The sequence below is a fragment of the Mirounga angustirostris genome, unplaced genomic scaffold (genome assembly GCF_029215605.1).
Source record: "Mirounga angustirostris isolate CCGP_5_RB_7025 unplaced genomic scaffold, mMirAng1.0.hap1 SCAF_5, whole genome shotgun sequence".
In the NCBI taxonomy this organism is placed as follows: domain Eukaryota; kingdom Metazoa; phylum Chordata; class Mammalia; order Carnivora; family Phocidae; genus Mirounga; species Mirounga angustirostris.
In genome coordinates this window covers 180,313,448-180,319,378 of record NW_026991713.1, presented here as the reverse complement: position 1 = coordinate 180,319,378, position 5,931 = coordinate 180,313,448, and the positions used below count along the sequence as shown (strand labels likewise).

The window sequence follows — 5,931 nt, the reverse complement described above, 5'->3', positions numbered from 1 at the left end:
AATTTAAAAAATTAAATAAATTAATAAATAAAAAATAAATCCACGGCAGGAAATGGAAATAACCCAGACGGCTCCATGCTCCTGGAGGCTGACCTAGCGGTCATGGCCAAGGCCTCTGGTGGTGAGGGCACTGGGGTTCTGAGAGGTGGCTCGGTGCAACCCTGACCCTGAAGCCCCATGGCCATGGCAAGGTGCAGGGACTGGGAGGTTAGACCCAGCCAGGACCCGTTCTGGCTCCGTGGCTGCTACAGGGCTGCTCCCAGCCCCACCAGGCGGTGTCTGTTTAGAACCAGGGAGAAAACCTTTTCCCTCAATTGTTCTTTTTAAAAATGGTTGCTCAGCATTGACACAGAAAAACATCTGACATAAAACTGGAGCCGTTCACAGAGGCAAATGACCCAGAAGTGATCAAAATGTAGTGACCACAAAGAGAGGAACTTGTGCCCCCAGGCGGGCCTCCTGTGCGCAGGGGTGGCTGGGGCCCTGGTGTGCCTGTGTAAGCAGTGCTGGGCTCCACAGTTTCCCTCAAGGGGACAGAAGTAGGAACCTGCTCTGACGGCTCCGCTCAAGGCAGCACCCTCTGATAGAGATGAGGGCAGCCCCTCATGAGTTCCAGACGTCCTGCTGATTCTTGGGCACAGCCACGAATCTCAGCTTCTTCATGACCCAGGGAATGATAGGGGCCAGCCCAGCAGCCTCGGGTCCCGCAGGTCCTCTGGGGCCAGCCCAGCAGCTGTGGGTGCCGTGGGTCCTCCAGGGGACAGCCCTGCAGCCTCAGATCCCGCATGGCCTCCGGGGACACCCCCTCATGAGTTCTGGGTGTCCTGGTGATTCTTGGGCACAGCCCGAATCTCAGCTTCTTCATGACCAGGGCCAGCCCAGCAGCCGTGGGTCCCACAGGTCCTCCGGGGCCAGCTCCTCATGAGTTCTGGGTGTCCTGGTGATTGTTGGGCACAGCCCAAATCTCAGCTTCTTCATGACCGGGGCCAGCCCAGCAGCTGAGGGTCCCACAGGTCCTCCAGGGACAGCCCAGCAGCCTTAGGTCCAGCATGGCCTTCAGGAACAGCCCCTCATGAGTTCCGGGTGCCCTGGTGATTCTTGGGCATGGCCCAAATCTCAGCTTCTTCATGACAGGAGCAGCCCAGCAGATGCGGGTACCATAGGTCCTCTGGGGGACAGCCCAGCAGCTGAGGGTCCCACAGGTCCTCCAGGGCCAGCCCAGCAGCTGCAGGTCCCACAGGTCCTCTGGGGATAGCACCTTGGTGGGCTTGTGGTCCAGCAGGTACCTGTTCAGGTGGCTCTCGTCGTGCCACATGCCCTCCATCCCATTGGCCAGGTCAACTCCCATCGCCTGGTGACAGGCCAAGGTCATTCAGTGAACCTCCGCCACCAACCCCCCCAAAAAGGCCCGCATGTAGTAAATGTTGCTCTGGTCCCTGGAGATGTGGGCCTAGGACTGTGGCCGGCACTTGTAGCTGACGTCCTCATGGGCCACCCAGTAGAAACTGTGGTAAAGGGTGCCAAAGAGGGCGGACAGGATCTCCACACCCATGTGGTCACAGAACTTCAGGTCTGCGTCCACGCACACCAAGTCGTCCATCTCATGGAGGAAGTGCTGTTCCCAGAAGCAGCTGATCATCACCTTGCACCGCATGGACACATCCTGCCACTGCGGGGTGCCGCACACCTCAAGGACCACCACCCGCCAGCCCTCCCAGAGGGGCACACAGGCCCGGCAGCCGGCTGGTTGGTAAAGACGTAGTAGGTGACCCTGTGTCCACCATGAGGACCTCTACCCTCTGGCCTTCCCAGAGGGGCACATGGGGCCCAGCAGCCAGCTAGTCGGTGAAGACCTAGTAGGTGACCCTGTGTCCCACCATGAAGTGCTTCTCCACTGTCTGCAGGAACAGCTCCAGGAAGATCATATAGCTACAGGAGCAGTGAACAGGGTAGGAGGAGGGTCACTGCCAGAGCCTGGCAGCAGGACCCCAAAGCTGGGGGCTGTGCACGTGTGCACCTTCTTCAAAAAGGCAGGCCCTGGGCTGCTTTAAGCAACAGCTATTCTCCTGGCCTGTCCTGAGCAAGTCTGCCCATGGGGCCTCCCTATCTTCTGCTCCCAGAGATGGGGGCCATCAGCACCTCATCTTACAAAGGGAAGCCTAAGGCTTAGGAGGTTGGAAACCCATGCAGTCCCACATGGGCTCCAGCATGCTGGAGCCAGAAACACTCCCCCTGTGCTGAGCTCCTGGGCAAACCCACAGGTCCTGTCCCCACCTGCCAGGAGTTGAGCACCTTGGGGCACAGCCCTTGTTTCTGTGCCCTACAGACTGGGTAGAATCAGCAGGGCCAGCCACCTGCCCCACTTTGTTTTGAGTGGGATGTCGCTGGCCCCCACAGAGCTGTCTCCACCTCCTGTAGGGTCCTCTCTTGAACGCTACTGGGCATCCTGCTAACAAGGTCCTCAGTAAACCACTGGTATTCCTAGGAAGGGTCACCCTCGAACTCCCCCAGATCAGGTCCAGCCCATGGGTGGGGAATGGGAAAGAGGACCTCTGGAAGAAGAGGGGGCTTGCTTAGGCCCCAGCCTTGAATCCAAGGGTGTGAGCTTCCGGGTCCAGGTCTACCTCTCCCCAGCCCTAAAAAGTTGGGAGTCTTGTCCAACTGCCTCACATGGCTGGTCCCCCTTTGAGGGGACTACCTGTTCCCCACCATGGGGAAAGCAGCTCCCCTATTGTCAGGCAAGTGTGGTGAACCCCTCTGAAACTGATTTTTTGTGCAGACACTAAGGCTACTTCCCTGTGCCTGCCCCATACCTAGCAGGTTAGTAAATTGCTCACAAAGGGAAGGCGGGCACTGCATTTAAATAGGGGACAAGCACACACACCCAGCAGGCATGAGTCAGGTCATCAGGGGGCCAACTGAGGCCCAGCCATCGGGGAAAAAAGCCAGACATGAAGCGGGGGGCAGGGTATGAGTGCCCCTGGCACAGGGCACAGCCAGTGCAAAAGTTTGGAGTCAAGCCTGAGGCACATGTGGGACAACCACACCCCTGGGTGGCCCACAGAGGGGCGGGCCATGGTGGGAGAGGTGAGGCTGAAGAGGATGGGCAGGAGGGGAGCAGACCACAGAGAGGCCCAAAGGTTATGTTCCCAAAAGATCACTCTGGTTACTCGAGAAGAATGGGCTCTATGCAGAAGAGGACAGGGAGACACTAACCCTAACCCAACTATAACCCTAACCCCTAACCCCTATCCTAACCACTAATACCAACCCCAATGAAATCATCACAAAATCAGCGAAATACATTCCTATACCTTTCTTAATATAGATGTAAGAAGCCAGATCAGAAAAATTGCAAAACCAAGAGCTCATAAATATATTGTGCACCATAAGCAAGTGACTCTTCACAAACACCTCAAAGGTTATTCAGTATAGTGAAACTAAGCACTGTTATACACTGCAATGATTTTTTAAATAAAAACATGTGGTCATATTAATTGATGCAGAAAAGGTTCTAACGAAAATCCAATGTCTGTTGCTGACATAAACACTCATGAAAGCAGGAATAAGGGATAATTTTTTCAATAAATCTATGGCAAACACCATGCTCAAGTCTGAAGATTGACAGCTCTACTCTGAAATCAGGAACAAGGCAGGATGCTGGTTTTCACAGGACAGACACTGTATGATTCCACTTATATGAAGTATCCTGAGACACAAAGTAGAATGTGGCTGCAGGGGCCAAGGGGAAAGGGGAATGGGGAGTTGGAGTTGGTGTTTCATGCATACAGAGTCCCCCTCCGGGAGAAGGAAAAAGTTCTGGAGAATGATGTACACCCGTGGGAACTCAGCTAAGGCCAGAGAACTGTGTACCTGAAATGTTTTAAGTGGTCAATGTTACTATGTTTAGTCACAGTGAAAAAATGAATGAGGGACTGATGCAGGTCACAACGTGGGTCGACACTGAAAACAGCCCCAGTGACAGAAGCCAGACAGAAAAGTCCACCCAGATTGGAACCATCTTGCTCTTTACATCCATCAAGGTTACCCAAATAAGGGAAAGTGTCAGGAGCAGTTCCAGAAAAAAAAAAAAAAAAAACTGGATCCGAATGGAAAAGGACATTTCAGACAGTGGGGCAGGTGGTGACAGTTTAAGTGGGCCTGTGGTCTGACTTAAAATGTGGAAACCAGGATGATTTCCTCATTCAGGGTTATGTGGTGGTTCCATGCGAGAGTGTCCCTGTTTGGGGTAAAACGCACTGAAGCATCCTGTGTGAAGTGCCAAATGTAGTAAGGAATCGACAACTGAGGGGTCTGAGTGTGGGATAAAGCGTATTTGTGCTGCTGTGACAGGATTACTGCACTTTGAAATCTCTACAGAGTAAATTACTCTTCCAAACAACCATGACAGCACCAGGTCACAGAAGCAGAGACGACATCAAACTTCGTGATGGAGGTCAAGCCCTCCCAGATACAGTTCACCCACTGTGGAGAGGCCACTCGCCCTCGTAGGAGGCCACATATTAGCAAGAGACTCGTGGAAGGATTAGCCGCGACCACTGTGTCTTGGGTGCAGTAGAAGCATTAGGATTTGGAATTCCAATTTTCCACAGTGCTCCACCAAAAACCGTGAGAATGCATGAAGGGAAGCCTCAGTAAAGTGGACTGGGGATGCCAGAAGGGGAGGCTGGAAAGAGGGAGCCTACCATTCAGGGTCAGTTACAGGAACAACTGTCAATTACAAAAACCAACATTAGAAGCCTCCACCAGAGAGACTCATCAGTTACAGACCCCAAAGGGGAAGATGTAGGTTTCACTCGCTTTGAGAAATCCACCATCCCGGCAGGGAAACCTCCGCACCCAGAACACCTGCTTTTCTCCAGTGGACTTTCCTTCAAGACAACCCTCCCCTCCTTCTCCAAGAAATAATATTCGTCTCCCTTGTTTCTTTTTTTTTTTTTTAAGAATTTATTTATTTGAGAGAGAGAGAGAGAGAATGAGACAGAGCACGAGAGGGAAGAGGGCAGAGGGGAAAGAGGGCAGAGGGAGAAGCAGACCCCCCGCCGAGCAGGGAGCCCGATGCGGGGCTCGATCCCGGGACTCCAGGATCATGACCTGAGCCGAAGGCAGTCGCCCAACCAACTGAGCCACCCAGGCGCCCTCCCTTGTTTCTTGCACTTGCCTGTGATGTGGCCGTAGCTTACTCGTCCCAGATTGCAAGTCTCTGCTGTTCTCAAATAAACCCATTTTGCTGGTAAAATAACTGGCCGTTTTGGTTTAAGGTTACCAGAACTAACAAATTCAATGAACTTGCAAGGAACGAAATCAGTACACACAAATCTATTGCATTTCTATGTGCTCATGACCAACCGTCAGAGAGACAAATGCAGAGAACAATGTCATTTACAACAGCATCAAAAAGAACAAAATAGGAGTAAATTTAGCCAAGGCGCTGACAGACCTGTTCTCTTGAACCTGTAGGACACTGATGACACCATCGAGGGAGGGACACGGACACGGGGAGACACTCTGAGCTCACGGAAGAACCGACACTGTGAAAACATCTCTCCCCAAAGCCGTCCAGGCAGTCGCCACCGAGCTTCCAGCGGCGTCTTCACAGACACAGAACCGACGACCCTGACGCGGGGGAAAGACCCCGCAGGGCCCAGGCGCCGGGAGCACTGCCGCGGGGCGTCTACTCCCTGACTGCAGACTGCCTGAGGAGCCCCAGGAACCGATCCGTGTGGCGCATGAACAGACGCGGGACCCGGGGAGCGCATCCGAGCCCAGAAAGGCGAGACCCGACAGCCCCGCACACAGCACCTCCCGAGACCCCACGTCCACGCACACAAAGCCACGAAAACCCCACCGTCTACACAGCGCGCCCTTCCTGCTCCCCGCGGGCCTGTGAGCAGGGACCCCCTCGGCTAA

The 5,931-nt window shown here is 53.9% G+C and overlaps 1 pseudogene; it reads right to left on the bottom strand.

Annotated features, from left to right (window-relative positions):
* Positions 1 to 603: 603 nt before the first annotated feature.
* Positions 604 to 1,925, bottom strand: LOC123841443 (histo-blood group ABO system transferase 2-like; annotated as a pseudogene).
* Between the last annotated feature and the right edge of the window lie 4,006 nt (positions 1,926 to 5,931).